The sequence below is a fragment of the Equus przewalskii genome, chromosome X (assembly GCF_037783145.1).
Source record: "Equus przewalskii isolate Varuska chromosome X, EquPr2, whole genome shotgun sequence".
Classification (NCBI taxonomy): domain Eukaryota; kingdom Metazoa; phylum Chordata; class Mammalia; order Perissodactyla; family Equidae; genus Equus; species Equus przewalskii.
In genome coordinates this window covers 27,890,230-27,910,060 of record NC_091863.1, presented here as the reverse complement: position 1 = coordinate 27,910,060, position 19,831 = coordinate 27,890,230, and the positions used below count along the sequence as shown (strand labels likewise).

The 19,831-nt window shown below is 38.3% G+C and overlaps 2 pseudogenes; one reads left to right on the top strand and one right to left on the bottom strand.

The window, feature by feature from the left end:
* Nucleotides 1-2,225: 2,225 nt before the first annotated feature.
* On the bottom strand, nt 2,226-2,842 carry LOC103544067 (serine/arginine-rich splicing factor 2-like; annotated as a pseudogene).
* A 72-nt stretch (nt 2,843-2,914) lies between these two features.
* On the top strand, nt 2,915-14,140 carry LOC139081106 (T-complex protein 1 subunit theta pseudogene; annotated as a pseudogene).
* Nucleotides 14,141-19,831: the final 5,691 nt, after the last annotated feature.

Sequence of the window (19,831 nt, the reverse complement as noted above, 5' to 3'; positions counted from 1 at the left end):
TAATACTCTTTAATTCTCAAAGGAAGAGAAAATATCCTGAAGTAAAGTATCACTGAACATTTGGTTTATATTAAGAAACAAAATGGTCCCGGTGGGAACTAAAATGTCATTCACTGATACCTTAATACAGAGTGAGATAATGTTATGTGACCAACTGGCTCCCTGGTGGGGTTTTTAGGATACCTAAGTTTAGCAAAGTCTTCATTAGTGTGAGTAGGTGTGTGCTGGTGTGTGCTTGTGTGTGCTTGTGCACGTTTATGTGTGGTGTGTTTAAAAAGTTTAAATAGATGGTTGATTAGGTTAATAGCCATTGGCTTAAGTGTAGTTTCTGAATACTAGTAATAGATTTATTTCATTTAGGGTTTGAAATTTCCTCTGCAATGTGAATATACTTCATCTCAAAAATAGAGTTCCTACAACATTACAGGTATTGTCTGCTTTAAAGTCTTATTTTTAATATTTGCTCCCAAATGTCCTAATTGATGTTCCCAAACATCATTTCAATTCAATATTTAAAGGCAATATACTGAGGTAATTCAGTATACGGGAAAGAGGAAGGGGTTGAAAATTTAGAGACCCAAGTTGAAGTCCAACCATTTAGTCTCTCTAGACTCCAGTTTCTTAAAATCTAGTATGAAAAAGTTGAATCTACTTTTCAAAGTTTGATTTAGTCAATTGCTCAGACAAAGAGAATTGGGCAGTGGGATTTGGAAATAATGACTGAACCAGAGTGCTGGATTGGCAACCATGAAGTAAAGATGAAAGATTTAGTGTGGTTAGAGTTAGTACCAGCAATGCTGAGCTAAAAGAGAGAAGCAAGGCAATCAGAGCAGGTCCAAATCCCAAAGTCAAACTAGTAATAACTGTCTTCCAGAACGTTAATTCAAAGCCAATAAGCTGAAATGAAGACCTGGGCCATAGAAGGCAATTCAAGAAGATTCAGAGCAGAGCCAGGGTAAGGTCCTGATAAGCTCGGGGATCAAAGCCTTGAGGTAGTAGTAGATGTATGGGACTTCGACTTTAGCTTGCTAAATTAAAATATTTACATCTTGGATCTCTGAAGGGTGGTACTCAGTTGTCTTGATATTTTTGTTTATAAGACACTTGAGATGGATGACATCAATATCTTTCTGTTTCACAATTTAATGATTGAGAATCTAATCACAAATTTAATTTTGAATTTTTTAAAAGACCAGAAAAATGTTTTAGTCAAATTTCAGAAAGTGGCTATAGTACAGTACATGCAGAAGCGAAAAGATACAGCATGTTATTAGTACTTAAAAGGTTACAAATCATTTGCTTCTTAATACTTTTCATATTTAAGTTTATAAATGGAGATGATCAGATTTACCACTATGGGGATGAGAAGAAAAGATAAAAGTGTATTGATCACCTGCTGGATGTGCTCCCTGTATGCTCTATTATATATATTCAAAGCCTGGGTCACTGGAAGTACAATTGTCAGACTTTCTAATAAACTGGATAGCCATTTGTTTCTGCACAGCACCTCATCCTTAAATAGAAGCAATCAGGAGAAAGCATGAATGAGCAAAGCATTCTGCACTACAAAACATCACCTTAACAGCTAACCAGCAGTGCTCAACGCTGTACAACTGTGTCTAGTGCACAAAAATACGTAAAAGATTAGAACTGTGTTTGATAAATAATTCTTTAAAAAATAAATTCTTTTCACCCGAAATGTCTTTATACAAATGCAGGTCCAGATTACTATTTAGATCGGAATGTAAAGGGCACATGTAAATAAATTTCCAACAACTTTCACAGGTCTTTACTTTTAAAAGAATGATGGCAATGATGAGTCAGTCACTAGACAGTTTTTGACTACTCAGAAAGAAAAGGCTGCACACAGTTTCTTAAGTCAGGAGGCCACAAATTAGATTAACAATGTGTTTACTTTCAAACAAAAAGTCAGCAGTATATACAGAAAATGAAATTTTACCTCAAATATCCAAACCAATAATAATTGGAAGTTGTTCACCTCACTAACTTACAAGATATTTGATAACAGCAATGAAATGCCATATAAAATGAAGGTTACCACTTGAGGCAAAACTTAAAACAAGTAAAAAGTTAGACAACATGTTAAAGAAGAACCTTTTTAATAGCTGATGTTCTGTTCTGAGGAGTCTTTGATCAACTGAGTATGTTGCTCCCCTCCCCTCCCCGCAGGCCTCAGTTAGGTTGCTTGCGAATGACTTATTATCCTAATAGGGCACCCCTCCTTCCTCTTCAGAATCCTTGGAGGCATTACTGGATTGCCGTCTGGACTTGGACTTACTTTCTGGTGGAAGGCTTCTGGAGGTAGACTGGTTTGGTTGGTGAGGGAGAGCCGGGCACGGAGGAAGAGTCAGATCTTGGAGTAGATCTGGATCCAAAGGTTGATGGAGATCTACCGTAAGAGCAAAAGCTAAAGGGAGATCTGCCCTGAGATCGGAATCGGTTCTTATTATTGGAACGGCATTGATGCCTTATGCTGCGATTACGGTGTTGGTACCTGCGAGGGGTTGTTCCTCAGTAGCGGCCACCGTGGGGAACCGGAGGGTGACCGTAGTGTGCCATCTGCACCCGCACTTTGCGGCCATCCAGCTTGATCTCGTCTAGGGCGTTCATGGCATCCTTGGCATGGTGCTTGTTGTAGAAGCGGACAAAGGCAAAGCCACGCGACTCTAGTGAAGCAGTGCCACGGGATGTACACGTCGCCAATGTGCCCATACTTCTCAAAAACATGCCACAGGGTGTTGGGTGAGATGCGATAGTTCACGTTGTCCACCTTAAGGGAGCTCATGCCTTCCACAAAGGGAGAAGGGCGACAGTAACTCATGGTTTTTGGGAGCTCAGCCTGGGCCCCGCGAACTGAGTGCTGAGAAAGAGGCAGTCAGGGAAGGCTTCGAGCATGGCCTGGATGACTGCAACAGTTTCCTTGGTTTGTTCTGCTTGAGGCTCCTTCTCTTTATGTCAGTTACCTTCCGCGTGTGGCGCTTAGAAAAAACAGAAAGTTCAGCACAGTCCCGCCTGTCTCCAGAGCTGAGACCACCTGGGAAACAATTCCATACCAATCTTTTATTTAAATGAATGTTCATGACCATAACATATCCTTTTGCGACTTTTCCAGTGTATATCTAAACACTCAGTTGTAATTACAAATAAAAGTATATGCATACATATAGATATAATTATGTGACTTGAAATACATTGATTCATATAGGTTAAAAACATTTGTCTACTTGAGACAAAAACAAAAAACAAAGTATCAAAACGATTCATGGATAGGGTGATTCAATAATACTAACAGGCAAATAGAGATTAAGAACCACCTGCCAGGTGTGAAGTGTAATCAGAAACCCCAAAGGGGTCCCCTTTTCTGCCCTGAAAAAAAAATAATCAAATGAGTCATATGTGTCACGATCTGTGATTCCAAATTATGTAATTGAATATAACCCAGATTATTAGAATTTACTGCTTCCTCATTAACTGACCCAATATACTATCTGATGGAATAAGTTCATTTGATGTGGCTTTCATTTTAAAAATTCTTTTTAAAATTAATAATTATATTTCATCAAATTGTTGACAAGACATCTTTTATCATGAATCATGTCCATTGCACTCCAATAAATGAGTTTGGCAATGATAGGGAGTAGAAAATAATATCTTATGAAGTATTTCTCACCTTCAGTGAACATTGTGTGTTCTTTGCAGACATCTTCTTCTTCTTCTGAACATTATTAATTCATATATGTGTGGTCTGGTTATCTGTTGTTGCATAACAACCTACCTCGATACTTAGTGGCTGAAACTAACGGTTTATCATTATTTTGTTTTAAAATTCTAAGGTGCTGGAATTCAGACAGGGGACAGCAGGGCTTTTTTCTTCTCCATTATATCAGCTGAATTAGCTGGAGTGACTGGGATGGCTCATCTGGAACTACTGGCTGTCAGCTGGTTCCCATTCTCCTCTCCCCTCTTTTCCAGAGCCACTCCATGTAGCTAGCCTGGCAGATTTCTAGTCTAGTTAGATGTCTTATGTAGCAGCTCAAGTTTATAAGAGACCATAGTAGAAGCATCAGTCCTCTTGAAGTCTAGGCCCAGGCCAGTATATAATATCGGGTCTACATCACTTCTAGGATATTTCATTGGTCAAAGCCAGACCAAGTTCAAAGGGATAGAAAAAGGAAGCTCTTAATGAAAGAAGAGTGAAGGATTTGCAGCCATCCTTAATCTACCACAGTCAGTCCTCTGGATGGATAATATTTTCATTCTTCTCTCATGAAAAAATACATTCACTCCCTTCCAAGACCACCAAAATCTTATCCCCTTATGGCAATGTATGAACATCCAGGACTCTGTCATCTTAGTTAGGTCTAGGTACAGAAGAGACTCTTCGGGTACAGTTCCTCGAATTTTATTCCTCTTAACCAGAAGACCTGTGAAATAAAGAGACAAGTTATCTGCCCTCCTCCCATCTAGCATACAATATTTAGATAGGCATACGATAGCCTTAACTGACAGTTCTATTCAAGAATAGGAATAATTCACAGTAATTCTAAGATTCAACCGGGCATATGCTTCCAGGTCCTTGGTTAGAGCCCACTCCTATTCCCTGGGTCACCAGTTGGTCCTCTGGTATCTTAGTTCAGCCTTCTGAGTCACCCTATCCTCCTTAAAATAAATGGTCCATGTTTGTAGCTGAGTAGCTTTCTTAGTGTGCTTCCTGTGTGCACAAGGTTGAGGGTACCAAGAATTCTAATTCTGAACTGTTTCTGTCTCTTTTAGTCTAAGCTCATGGTGCTTCTAAAAGTACAAATTCTCTCTCTTTCTGTCAGGTTGCTTGTGATTCTTATTGGACGTTCACTCTATTAAACAAAAGCCACACCCTCATTTCTTTCCAAGAGAAGTGCTTATCTACCTTGGGCCACCTGTGAGGCTGTTATGGGTGGCCTAGCAAGGAGGCTTAGGAATGCTCTGAAATCTTTCTGAGATCTAAAGAAAGGATCATACGGTTACATCCTTTACGTCTTTACCCTGAGACTGCCTTTTACTGTCCTGCTTTTATTCTTCGCTCTGAAGCCATTGTTTACCTTTGAATCTTTCCTTGCCTGGAAGGGCTGTCCTGGGCACTCTATTTTGTCTACATTCTCTTCTAAAGCTGAACAATTCCTTCTTTAGTTCATCTCTATCTTGTCACATATTATCAGAAGCATTTAAAGAAGTCAATTTAATTTTTTTTACTCTTTCTAGACATCTAATTTTGCCCATTTTATGAGTTTATTAGGTACATTTGCTATTTTCCACAACGCTTCAGGTGATAGATTTGCTAATTGTTTAGCTGTAGATAACTTAGTTGTCCACTTCTCCGTGTGCTCCTTTACTTTCTCTCAGTTCTTTCAAATTTTAACAGAATTATGTCATGGCCTACTAAGGGGCACATAATATGCACTTTTTTTTAGTTGTTCAAGCTCCTTTATTGCTTTCTCAATAAAAAGGTTTTTCGCTCTTAATTTCCTGAGTTCCCTTAAGAGAAACGATTCCAAGGTAAAGGTGAATTGATAGATATTTTATCCCAATTAACAAATAATAATATACATGTCAGAAGTGTTAAGAATTGTGTGGGCTTTTATCCACTTAAAGGACTCTATGCCTTTGTATAAATTAGTTTTATGAGAACAAGTCATATATTCTTCACGAAAATCGGGTTTGATTTATGTCAGAGAGGAGAGGGCACTGAACTAACTTTGGAGGACTTAGATTCCCATCCTGGCTCCACTACAAATAAATATAAGCTACAATACTTGAGACCTTTACTCCTGGGCTCAGTTTTAATCTCTCTTAAATGAGGGAGTTAGATCAGTTGATCTTTGTGTTCTATCCCAACTGTAAAACATCACATACCTAAAATTGTTGAAATGTTCATTTTTAAAACTTTGACAAAAATTCAAATAAATTTATTGAAGCTAATATTGCAATTAAAATTCCAAAAGTGCTTTTCAAAATGATAGTTTGCAGGCTGTATTGTATTCAGTTCTCTGGCAACAATTTACTTGTTTAAAATGATCATCACTACATGATTTGGGTAAAGTAAAGAATAATTTCAGAAACTTTAGAGGTTTGTTATCTAAGGGATATATCCCTGATTTGAAAGTCAGGAAGCCTGTGTTCCTGTTTTACTCTCTCCTTCACTGTCTAGCATTTGGGGCAGTGATTCTTTTTTTTTTTTTTTTTATTAATGTTATGATAGATTACAACCTTGTGAGATTTCAGTTGTACATTTTTGTTAGTCATGTTGTGGGTACACCACTTCTCCCTTTGTGCCCTCCCCCCACCCCCCCTTTTCCCTGGTAACCACCGATCAGATCTCCTTATCAATATACTAACTTCCACCTATGAGTGGAGTCATATAGAGTTCATCTTTCTCTGACTGGCTTATTTCGCTTAACATAATACCCTTGAGGTCCATCCACGTTGCTGTGAATGGGCCAATTTTGTCTTTTTTTATGGCTGAGTAGTATTCCATTGTGTATATATACCACATCTTCTTTATCCAATCATCAGTTTCTGGGCATGTAGGTTGGTTCCACGTCTTGGCTATTGTAGATAATGCTGCGATGAACATAGGGGTGCAAGGGACTCTTGAGGTTTCTGATTTCAGGTTCTTAGGATAGATACCCAGTAATGGGATGGCTGGGTCATAGGGTATTTCTATTTTTAACTTTTTGAGAAATCTCCATACTGTTTTCCATAGTGGCTGTACCAGTTTGCATTCCCACCAACAGTGTATGAGGGTTCCTTTTTCTCCACAACCTCTCCAACATTTGTCGCTCTTGGTTTTGGATGTTTTTGCCAATCTAACGGGTGTAAGGTGATATCTTAGTGTAGTTTTGATTTGCATTTCCCTGATGATTAGCGATGATGAACATCTTTTCATGTGTCTCTTGGCCATATTCATATCTTCTTTTGAGAAATGTCTGTTCATGTCCTCTAGGGCAGTAATTCTTAACAAGTTTTAACACCTGTTGTAATAAACAGGGTTATGTATTTTGTGAGATGATTTGAGAATTTCTAAGTTTAGCATCACCTTTGTCCTTGTTCTTGCAACTCAAATAGTTTGAAGTCTAATGGAAACTTCTTCCCATAGAGTCTATCCTCCTTGCTCAATATTCCTATTTCTTTACCTTCCACACATATTTGTAGACTTACTACTATGCATACAGACCTGTTGTAGATGCCATATGTTTCTCAGTTTATTTATCTATTACGTGAAAGGATTAAAATGAATTGGTTAGATAGACTCTGTGGCTGCTCTAAACCTCTTTGCTTGATATAAAGGATTGGAAACTTGAGCTACCAGAAGAATGCTGTCCCGTACATTGTGGGTGGCTTTCTAAGTAGAGATGTCTCCTGGGAGAAAATGTGCTGATCAATATGTACAAGTAACTGAAATCAATTTTAAAGCAATATTTACAAATGTAACTCAATAAATTCATTTTTTGTATTTCATTCTCAAATCTTAGGATTTTAGAGTTGTGAAGCAGAATTCTGAAACCAATAACCTCTGAGTTTAGTGACTAATAAGTAACATAGCCTAAAAATCCAGTATATAATCCTGGAACATGGTGACCTAGTCAAGGTCTTTTCAATTCCTAGTGCCATGCGAGAGGCCGGTCAGCCTTCCCCAGTGAAAACTCCCTGATTGCCTGGTTGCCATCCTCAAACTGCAACACGGCATAAACTGGGTAGAAGATATTGGTTATCTTAGGGCAGGGCTGTGATTTGCTTGGGGCCAGGCCCTGCAGTCCTGAAAAAAACTGTCTCTCACATCGGAATATTATTCAGCTTAAAAAAGAAGGAAATCCTGCCCTTTGCGACAACATGGATGGACCTGAAGGATATTATGTTAAGTGAAATAAGCCAGTCACTGAGGGACAAATACTGCATTCCACTTATATGGGCTATCTAAAATAGTGAAACTCATAGAAGCAGAGAATAGAATGATGGTTGCTGAGGACGGGGGAAGAGGGAAAAGGGGAGTTCAACAGGTATAAATTTTTAGTTATGCAAGACGAGTAAGTTCTAGAGATCTGCTGCGCAATACAGTGCCCACAGCTAACAGTATAGTATTGTGCACTTATAAATATGTTAAGAGGGTAGATCTCAGGTTAAGCTTTCTTGTCACAACATAAAATGAAATCAAACAGAAAAATGCAAAGAGATGCAAGGAAACTTTTAGAGGTGATGGATTTGTCTATTACCTTTATTGTGATGATGGTTTCATGCCTATATGCATATGTACCAACTCATCAAATTGTATACATTAAATATATATTAATTAAATACGTGTTAAATTGTATACATTAAATATGTACAATTATACCTCAATAAAACTGTTTTAAAAAAACAACAAAGGATGATATTCATAGGGGACCAACAACACGAAGCTTTTATCACCTCTAGAGCTGAAGGGCAACAGCTGGAAACAATGCTACCAAAATTTTTGATAACTAGCACCTTGGAAGTGGGCCTGCCCAGTGGGAGAGCTGGGATTCAGAAACTGTTCAGTATGTGGCTCTGAAGCAGGGAAGGAATGGAGAAGATGTCCCCTTTCTTCTCTTCACTTGTATCCAATTAATGTTCCTCTCTGAACTCAAAACGAAGCCGAGAGAGCCTGGGAGATGCAGTTTGAATGGGGCAACCTTCCAAGGCATAGAACAATTAGAGGAGAGCAGAAAATGAAGCAGAATGTGTGAACAAACAGAGAATGACTAACATATCTTATATGTTAGTCCTGCCTTCTAGGATGATGAATACTTTGAGTCAGGCACGTATCTGTTTTACACTAAAATGTCCACAATAAGAGACCATAAGTAACCCCTTGTGTTTCTCTGCTTGATAAAATAAGTGCTACCTTTTGCAGGAGAGGTCTTTCAGAATATTTTTGTTCTTGCTTTTTGCTTTATCCGTTTCTTTTTTTCCTCCATGTTCTTATTGAATTAACTGTCTACCCTCTAAGTCAATTTTTTTTTGTGATTTTATTTTAAAGAGTTATTGAATGAAGAAAACTTTTAGATCAAATGTGATGAGACATTATAATAATGCAATCTCGAGGGTCCTTCTCAGTCCTTTCTGAATCGTGATTCTGTTCGGATTTATACTTTCTACGTGAATCTTCATGTTGAAATGAAGACTTGGGCCTTGCCTCACTGACTCTTATTGATCAATAAGATGAATTTACTCATTTATCAGGGTCAGCTCCATGGCCAGAGTTGATTTTGGTCTCGGGTACCTTAATTTTGAACTGCAATTTATGACTTATTCTGCTTGTCATCATTCCTCAAGTGCTTTACTAGAAAGAAATATAAATCTCATCCATGAAGGCAGAAAAATGGGTTGTATTTGATTTACCTTATGTTGTCCCAATTCTCTTTTCATGAGAAACTAGATATAAAACAAAAACTTAAGTCATAATTTAGTTCACAGTGTGATCAAAATCGCATGGAGCTGACATTTGCATTCTTGGGCCTGATTCAACAATCAGTGGTATGATTATGGGAAAGGAAATTTACTCCTCTATATCTCTGCGGCTGCATCAATAAAATGTGAGAATTGAACTGCTTTTTATTTAATGTTACATTCAGCTTCTAATATTCTTAACCAGGAAGTGAATTGAAGGTTACGGAAGGCTTTTTCTTCCAGTCAATACCCTCTAATATGGACAGTGAAAAGAGAAAGAAGGTGATATTGCATTATAAAATGATTTTTCTTTCCAGATAAAAAGTTGTTGACTCATGCTGTTCAAATGCTTTTCTCTTACCTGATTTAAAAAGTAAATAAATAAAATATGCAGAGCAATAGAAGTCATTAAACTTGTGATTTTTCTTTTTCCTAAACTGAAAAGTAGTTTCTTAAAATTTGTTCATACTCCTGGGTCAGTTGAACCAAATTAATTTATTACCTCTTTCAACCAAGCACCAGCACTTCATTACAGTGGCTGTGATGATCACAGCATCTTAAGTTTGACTGATGCCCTCATTACAAATGATGGTGTAAATATCCGCTAAGAGTTTGGGAACGATGAAAAGAAACTCTTTGTGCCACTTGGCATCAAAAGATCTTGAAAGCAGATAAAGTAGTGCTGTCAGGGAAAATGGCAATAAGAAAGGGAAGAGAATGGAGAGCAATGAGAGATGAGAGATCCTAAACAAAGCAATTGGATTCTTGCTTTTGAAAGCAACTTAATATGAAAAAGAAAAATTCCTAGCCTATTATACTTAACTGTTTTTTTCATTTTTCTGATTACTTAGTACTGTTAAGGCTGTATTACAAAAATTTAAAAGTATATAATATTCCTTTCAGTAAACATCTCTCATTGGAAAGATCTTATTTGGTCATTAAGTATTTTATGCATTTCAAAAACAAACATAAATTACAGCCAGACATGGCCATTTGAAACTGACTCTAATAAGCTGTCAGAGAATTTAGTCTGGAAGATGATTTCAAACTCACTTTTGCTTTCTTCAGCTCCTTATTTCCATTAAGAAACTTCCTAAGGGCTATGGGACATGTCTCCCTAGAATCTATTCATTCTTTCCAAAATTTCAATTCCTTTCTCTGTATTCTTGAAGTGTTTATTATTAGAACCAAGCTCTCCCCTGTGGATGGAGAGTAGCACATTAGTTATAATGAAAGGCTTAGGGCCGGTAGCCCTTTCTTATTGTACGAGGTGGGTAATTCTCAAACTCCATGGGCTTTCCTTTTCTCAATCACTCCCTGGAGGGATGAATGAGAGATTAGGCAATATTGGAGGATCTTGGAGTCTACTTTCCTAAGAAAGCAGTAGAACAATTTCAGTATTCAAGGATAGTAAGATATAGGAGGCAGAAAGATGGGTGAGGAATGGGAAAGGGGAGAAAAGAAGAATGAGGCAACCTTAATTTACCCATTATTATTTTTTTAATTGAAGAGTTTATTTTGTATTCTAAGACGGATCGTCAACTGCAACTCTAAGTACCTGGAAGGCAAGGGCTCTGTTGAGCGCAGTTTCTGTAGACAATGACTCACAGAATGTTAAGTACATAAGAACTCCCTGAATATTTTATGATGATGAATAGTGGAGGCCTGTTAGTCACATGTTCCCAGAAATTTCATATTCTAACTAAACTTTAAAAAAAATACGAGTGATATAAAAGTATTGCTCTGATTTTAAAAATCATATTTTGAGTCTAATACGACGTTTGAGCTACGAGTTACTTTATGTTTCTTAGATTACTACATTTAGTAACATATATGTCATTGAGCTCTACAAGAGGACAGGCACTGTAGACCTTTATAACAGTGTTTTTCAAACTTCAATGTGCTTAAAAATCACCCAGAGGACTTGTTTTTTCTATTTTTTAATTAAAAGAAAGTTTTTTCCTCATGATGAGAACTTTCGAGATTTACTCTCTTAGCAACTGTCAAATATGCAATACAGTATTATTAACTATAGTCACCATGCTGTATATTGCATCCCCAGGACTTATTTATCCTATAGCTGGAAGTTTGTAACTTTGACCTCCTTCACCCATCTTGCCCACCCCTACCACCCGCCTCTTGCAACCACCAATTTGTTCTCTGTATTTATGAGCTTGTTTTTGTTTTGTTTTGTTTTTTAGATTTCACATATAAGTGAGATGATATGGTAATTTGGCTTTCTCTGGCTTATTTCACTTAGCCTAATGCCCTCAGGGTCCATCCATGTTGTCACAAATGGCAAGATTTCATTCTTTTTTGTGGCTAAATAATATTTTATTGTGTCTGTGTGTGTATATATATATATATATATATATATGTCACATTTTCTTTATCCATTCGTCTATTGATGGACACTTAGGTTGTTTCCATGTCTTGACTATTGTAAATAATGCTGCAATGAACATGGGGGTGCATATATCTTTTCAAACTGGTGTTTTCATTTTCTTCAGGTTAATAACTAGAAGTGGAATTGCTAGATCATATGGTAGTTCTATTTTTAATTTTTTGAGGAACCTACATACTGTTTTTCATAGTGGCTGCACCAATTTACATTTCCACCAACAGTGCACAAGGGTTCCCTTTTCTCCACATCCTCACTTGTTATTTCGTATCTTTTTGATAATAGCAATTCTAACAAGTGTGAGATTATATCTCATCATGGTTTTGATTTGCCTTTCCCTGATGATTAATGATGTTGAGCATCCTTTCATGCACCTGTTGGCCATCTATCTGTCTCCTTTGGAAAAATGTCTGTTCAGTTCCTCTGCCCACTTTTTAATTGGATTATTTGTTTTTTTGCTATTGAGTTGTGCCAGGGGACTTGTTAAAATGCAGATTCTGATTCAGTAGATTTTGACTGGGGCCAGATACCCTGTATTTCTAACATGCTCCCGGGTGAGATTGATAAGGCTGCCCCTATAAACATACTTTGAGTAATAAAAGCTTATTGCTTAGGGTTTGGAGTCAGGAAGATTAGGATTTGAATCAAGGCTTATCTAATTATTGACAATTCATTTTGACAAATTTAATTTAAGTTCCTAAGTTTCAGTTTTCTAATCTACAAAATTGAAGCAAACTACCTCTCTGATGGCAATTTTGCAGCTATTAAGTAAAATATTATTAAATATTGTGGGTACTAAATGAAATACTTAGAACATGTGTGCATGTTATTATTGTGACCAGTACATGGTAAATTCTTTTTAAATGGTAGTTGCTTTTATTTCTAGGTAAAATATCTTCTTGTATTTAACATAGCTTTCTGTCTACATCTTAGGATGCTAGCTAGAATGAAGAGTTAATGTTTTTTTTTCTTCTGACAGGATTTCAGACCTTGTAATGTATTCATTTTTATTCTGTTATCTAAAGCAAAGAAGACAGAAGTACCAGAAAGGGGTAGAAATTCCTCACAAAATGAATGACTGCCCTTGAAGCACTTGGCTCTCAGAAAATGGTCTGCTTTCATCCTATCAAATGACATTAAGTTTGTCAGATCAAAACAAGTGTAGGGACATAGCAAAGACAGAAAAAAATGCTGATGCCAAGAAGGTACAATTGGGCTTCTTTTTTTTTTTGTAAAAAGAACATCTCTACAAAAACTTAGAGGATTAATTGTGAATGAAATAATCCTATATCACAGGATGGAAAATTAGAAGAGTGCTCATTATTTCCTAAAACAATATGCCCTGACAGCCAATTTTTTTCCCTTTGTTTGCTCTATCTTTTCAAATCTCTTAGCTCCCTCCTGTGTTTATAGTGGGACTAGACTTTTCTCATCTGTCTGCGCTATATCTCCCCATCAGATCCTCAGACTCTGTACCCAAGGGAACCGCATTGTATGTATTTCTCAGTCATCAAGTTGAAATTAAAATATTTTATAGTTCCTGGCAAGTGTCAGGAGACCATCAGGAGGGAATTTTCAGGAGTAAAGCGCCTGTATTAATTCAAAATAAAGTGTGTATTCATTCATTTTTCTCTCTGTCTCCTTTTAAATCTGGTGTTTCAGTTATAAAACTACTCGTGTGAAATAATTTGATTTTTATTAACAGGTGCTTGTTTCTAAGCATGAAAAGGAAGATGATGCCATTTCTACCATAGTGCTTTGAGGCTCTACAGACACTTTGATGGATGATATGGAAAGGACAGTTGATGATGGCATTAATACTTTTAAGGTTCTCACAAGAGATAAACATGTTGTACCCAGAAGTGGAGCAACAGAAATTGAGCTAGCCAAACAGATCACATCATATGGAGAGACAAGTCCTGGACTGGAACAGTATGCCATTAAGAAGTTTGCTGAGGCCTTTGAAGCTATTCCCTGGGCACTTGCAGGAAATTCTGGAGTTAAAGCCAATGAAGTAATCTCTAAACTTTATGCAGTACATCAAGAAGGAAATAAAAATGTTGGGTTAGATATTGAGGCTGAAGTTCCTGCTGTAAAGGACATGTTGGAAGCTGGTATTCTAGACACTTACCGGGGAAAATATTGGGCTATCATTGTGGCTACTGATGCTGCCGTACTGTACTTAGAGTGGATTAGATCATCATGGCAAAACCAGCTGCTGGGCCCAAGACTCTAAGTGGGAAGAAAGACTGGTTTGATGACCAAAATGATTGAGTGGCTTAATTTTTACCACTAAGTAGAATAGGTGAAGGCTATATTTTTAGTGGTACTCTAGGAATTGCCTGATGTTTTCATATTTTCCTTAAATTAAGAAGTGTTTTGTGTTTGTATCCTCAGCTGGATGATACAATAAACATGTTGTTCTTGTCAAAAAAAAAAAAGGAGGGACCAGCCCGGTGGTGCAGCAGTGGCAGGCGTCCCACATATAAAGTAGAGGAAGATGGGCACAGATGTTAGCTCAGGGCCCATCTTCCTTAGCAAAAAAAGAGGAGGATTGGTGGCAGATATTAGCTCAGGGTTAATCTTCCTCAAAAAAAAAAGAAAATTAAAAGAAAAAGGAAGCTATTGATGTAGAGTCTGCAATCTACATCCCTAAAATTAATTCACCACACATTTCTCAAGTGGTTATGTGCAATTTATTACGCAAAATACGACGGGGTGGAGAGAAATCCAGTTCCTCTCTGTCAGGTCTTATAATCCTGGATGGGCTAGGTGTGCCGTGGAGAGAGCACGTTACTTCAGCTCTGGTTTTGACTCTGCCTCTAACTGCCCATGTGACCTCTGGGCATGGTGCTTATCTTCAGGCAGGGGATTACAGTTACCTCATCTATTTAATGAGAGGAATAAAGTGAACCAATGTTTTCTAAATTGGAGTGGTTATAAACTCACCTGGGATGTGGTTAAAACGATAGATGCCCGGGCTTTGAAGATTCTGATTAAGTAGATTTGAGGCGGCATCCAGGAATCTATATTTTCAATAAGCACCCTCCTGGTGATTCTTTTCATCCGTGAAGCTGTGGCTATATGGGGACACACATTTCCTAAATTCTGTCTAGAATATTGTATGATTTTATAATTTCAAAAATAACCACAATTCAATGAGATATGTAGTATCAAATGAACTATAAACAAATGCTGCTGAAATTTATTAAAGAAGGGATTAATTCTATCCTGGATGAATATGGAAAGGTGTTGTTGGGGAGGGGGAAAATTCTCTTTCTACCCTTCTTGTGTTGTTATGGCTAGACTAACAAGAAAATGGGCACAAGACCAGATTAACAGGACCAAAACCCAGTTTAATATGTATGTGTTGGAGATCATAGAGAATGATGCTCAGAGAGTAAACAAAGCAGGAAATATTTATATCTTTTACAGAAAGAAACAATAAATTTGTGAGGAATTGACAGGACAAAGAAACTTAGGTTTGGGGTATGTAAATAGTGAGGAATTTAAGTAGAGTTTAGGCTTAAGGTAGTAAATGAGCAAGGTTTGTTTACGCAGGCTTCTCAGCCCTGAATTCCTAGCTCTCGTGATAGGGATGTGGGGAGACCATCTTCCACATGGAAGATTTATTTCCTGCTTTCAGGGGAACAGAGACAGGAGGGTCAGAATGCCATTTTTGCTTTTCAAGTAACTTTAATTCAAAATAATCAATATTCCATTGTGGGATATTTTGAGGTGGCCCTCCCTGGGTCCCAACAGTATAAACTTTAAAACATAGATATGATTTGAATACATAGAAAAGTAAGAAGACATAGCAGGTAGGGGTACAGAATGGGGAAGATACAGAGATATAGACTATAAAAGGAAATGCAAAGTAATTTTGGCAATACATCCTCTATTTTCTTAGAGCATATGGATTATTTAACAGACTAGTGCAAGGTAAAGCTTAAAAGGTGGATTCATTTATATCAAGAAGCAGCTTGAATTGTGGCTAAGAAATTTGGGAGATATATATATGCAATCCATTAAAAGTTTTTGAGTATCAAATATTTAAGATAAACCTTTATATTGGATCAGAAATATATTAGAAATAGGAGAAATGAAGATATAACAGGAATACCACAAATAATATTTTTAATGGGTAAGGTGAAAAATGAATCAATAACATGTACATTGAAACTAGAGAATATGATTGTGTTCAAGGGAGAGGAGACAGGGTTGGGGGTGGGGAGGAGTGGCCTCAGTAGAGAAAACTGTGACCTAAGTAGAATTTGTCTTTTCCCTCTTAAAATTCCAGGAGGCAGCAAATCTATTTTATATATTTTAAAATTATATGTCCCTTTCAGATATTAAGACATATTTGTAGGAACAATGCAATCATATTTCTAACACTCTCTTACATTTCTTTCTTTCACTATTGCAGTGTTGATGATTTTGTACAGTCCTCACAACCTTTTATCTAGTTTTACATGAACAGGGATTGTTTAGGAGAAGGCCTGCTTTCAAAAGACTGCCAAATAAGCCTAAGATGTACCATTTTCTCCTTCCTGACTCAGTCAAGAATATCTATGACTTTAGCAAAAGTCTTTCACAGGGAGTTTTTATCCCTTTCCTCCACACTTGCTTTGACTAAGAATTCTCCCTCTTGTGCCTGCCTCTTCCCACATGTCGTGGCCTATTACATCTTTTAGGAAGTGCTTGGATGTAGAGACTACAATCACTGCCAGCCCTTCCCATAACTCTTAGCTCTCATTTTAGTCCTGAAAGGTCTCTGGCAGGCATGGATAGGGCCATTTATGAGCTGTCATTAAGTAGCACCAGGCATGAGTCACCTTGAGCTTGGCAATCCCAAAGCATCAGCAATGACAGAAGAGGAAATATTAGAAGGAAGCCAAAGGAATCTGTGGCATAATCATTCTTGAATACTTTTTTATTAAGGGTGATATTTATTTACTCTGCTTGTTGCAGGTTTCAGGATTTTGTAAAATGTGTTGGATACACTTACTAGTTTTGCTAATGAGACTATGAGATGAATTTGAAATAAAATTTTTCTTGGTATCTGTATTAATTTCCTAGGGCTGCCATAACACATTATCACAAATTTAGTGGCTTGAAACAATAACAATTTAATCTCTCACAATTCAGAAGATCAGAAGTCCAAAATCAAGATGTTGGCAAGGTTGGTTCCTTCTGAACACTCTGAGATACCATCCCATGACCCTCCCTTAGCTTCTGGTGATTGCTCGAAATCCTTAGTGTCCCTTGATTTGTGACAGCAAAGGTTTGTGAATCTCACCTTCCATCTTTACATGGTCTTCTTCTCTGTGTCTCTGTCTCCTCTGTGTCTATGTTTAAATCTACCTCTCCTTTGTCTTATGTTGAAGCAAATAACCAATAACCCTTATAGATAAGAGAGATAAGATGAATTTTACTTGAGCCAAACTGAGGATTATAATCTGAGAGAGCAGCCTTCACAAAGCATTCTGGAGACGCATGGTTTTCGGTACAGTTTTTACCATTTTAGAAAAAAGAACATACATCAAACACACCCAGGATACATATTCATCAAAACTTCAAAGAGTTATTCAGTTGCAGATTAGCAGGTCTATGTGACCCTGATGTCCAAGGAAGGAAACTTATCTTCAGGAGTACTGATACTGGCATTACCAATGATACTGGCATCTTAGGAAGGGAAGTATCCATCCTTATCTTCAAAGAATGCATTCTTTTACTTTGAGATAATGTTTAATGTATTCTTTACTTTAATGGTTAAAGCAGATGTACAATGTATGTATGATGGGCCGTAAGTCAAGATTCTTTAGTTCAAGGTGAATCAGGTTTAAACCAGAATAGTTACCCCATATGCCTCAATATGTGAAAATCTCTTATCACTTATAAAGACATCAGTCATTGAATTTAGTACCCACTCTAAATCAAGAATAATTTCATCTCAAGATCTTTAACTAATAACATCTACAAAAACCCTATTTCCAAATAAGGTCACTTTCTGAGGTTCTGGGTGGACACGAATTTTGGGGGAACACTATTCGGCACACTACAATGTCTATCTATAACTGTTGTTTTCAAAACTTTTTCCCTTGATGAAAACTTACATAGAATCCCACTATATAAAACTTCCAAATATAGAGTTTAAATGTATCCCAGAAACCCCCAAAACACTGGGCCTTATCTTCACTTCCAATAGTTGTTTCTGAGGTACCAATATGAAACTTAAGGATGACATGGAGATAGATTTGGAAATCAATGAATGGTAACAATGTCTTCGAGGGTTATTTCTCTCAAAAATGAGAGAACCTACATTTTTGAGATGAAAAGTGCAATACAGAATTACAGCCATGCGATGGAGAGGTGTCAGGATGGTAGCATAGGTGAACACTGAACTCATCTCCTACCATCTACACAGCAAATTTACAACTACTCTGAGAACAATTACCTCTGAGAAAGAACTGAAGACTGGATAAAAAGAACCCCACAACATGGGACAGTCCTGACTGAGGTGGAAGAAGCAGAAATTCCTTTCTGGAGAGAAAAAAAGCCACCTTCACACACTGCAGCCCTTCATGGCTTGCCAGGAGCAATCCTAAGGTACGCAGGCTTCTCTGGAGGAGTGGAGGACCTGAGTGGAGGAGCATTACCTCTATAAGCGTCCTTTATACTCAGCACAACTGAGTCAAGTGTCATAATATCTGGCTTTGCTGGCTACTAACAATAATGGGCAATACCCTCAGAAAAGCTACTGGACATAAGCGGAAAAAAAAAGACTCTTAAAGGGCCAATGCACAATTTTACCTGTTTCAGAAAGCAACCTAAAATCTCCAGAAATAAAGGTGCCCAGTCCTTTGGTGAAAAGAAACTCACCTGATAGGCTCTGGGTGCATCTCGGTGAGAGGTGAGACCTCTCCAGGGACTGAGACATTGGCAGCAGCCAATATTGTGCTCTAGTACAGGCACGCCAGCACAGTGCAGGCAGACGTCATTAGAGTTCTTCCCCTGTCCTGTTAGCCCAGGGTCTGCCCCACCCACTAGAGCACCAATGTAATCCAGCACAGCCAGGGAAGGCAACCTGCCCTAGGGACTGGCCCCATCTAACAGCAAGCTCTCGGGCAACTTGTGGGCCCACATAGGTGGGGTGCCTGGGTCCTCTGCAGCTGTGCAAGTGGGTCCACCTCTGTGGCGCAGGGTGTGTGTGAGGAGGGGATGGAGTGTGTGGGACATTGGTGGAGTGTGTGGGGCCTCTGCAGTGGGGTGACAGGGTCCACTTCAAGGGGTCGGGGTGTGCACATGGGACAGGACTATGTTGGTGATGTGTGTGGCCCTGTGGGCAGTGGGGCTTGTCAGCTTCAGAAGACTTATGCTTCTCAAACAACCACATAGGGGATTGCCCCCACCTTCCAAAGCCTGAAACAATTGGGTGCTCCCATGCCTAGGGCCAGCCCCCCTCGGCTGTGATTCTGAGAGAGCTGACAAGAGCCTTTCAAGCCAGAGGCCTATAGCAATTGTAAGCCCCCGAGCCTAGCAACCAGCCATGCTGGGGGCCTACTCACTTAACAGAAAAACTACAACAGGAATGTGCTATTAGACATTGCAGCCAACTGTGGGGGGCCCCCATGTCTGATAAAGTGACTGAAGGGTCCACAGCAGCCACACACAGCTAAGCATTACAGCTAGCTGCCCAGGTGGACAGCCTAGACTCCCTGGGCACCTGCAGCAAGAGCAACACTGCCACAACAGAAAGACACGTGAAGCCCACACAGGGGTCACTCCTGGAATATTTGGAACTGGTGACGAGAGGGAAGCACGCTGCTGGGCCTCATAAGGCATCTCTTACATAAGGCCATCTCCCCAAGATCAGGGGATGTAACTGACCCACCTAATACATAGATATAAACACAGAGACAGAGGCAAAACGAGGAGGCAAAGGAACACATGCCAAGTAAAGGA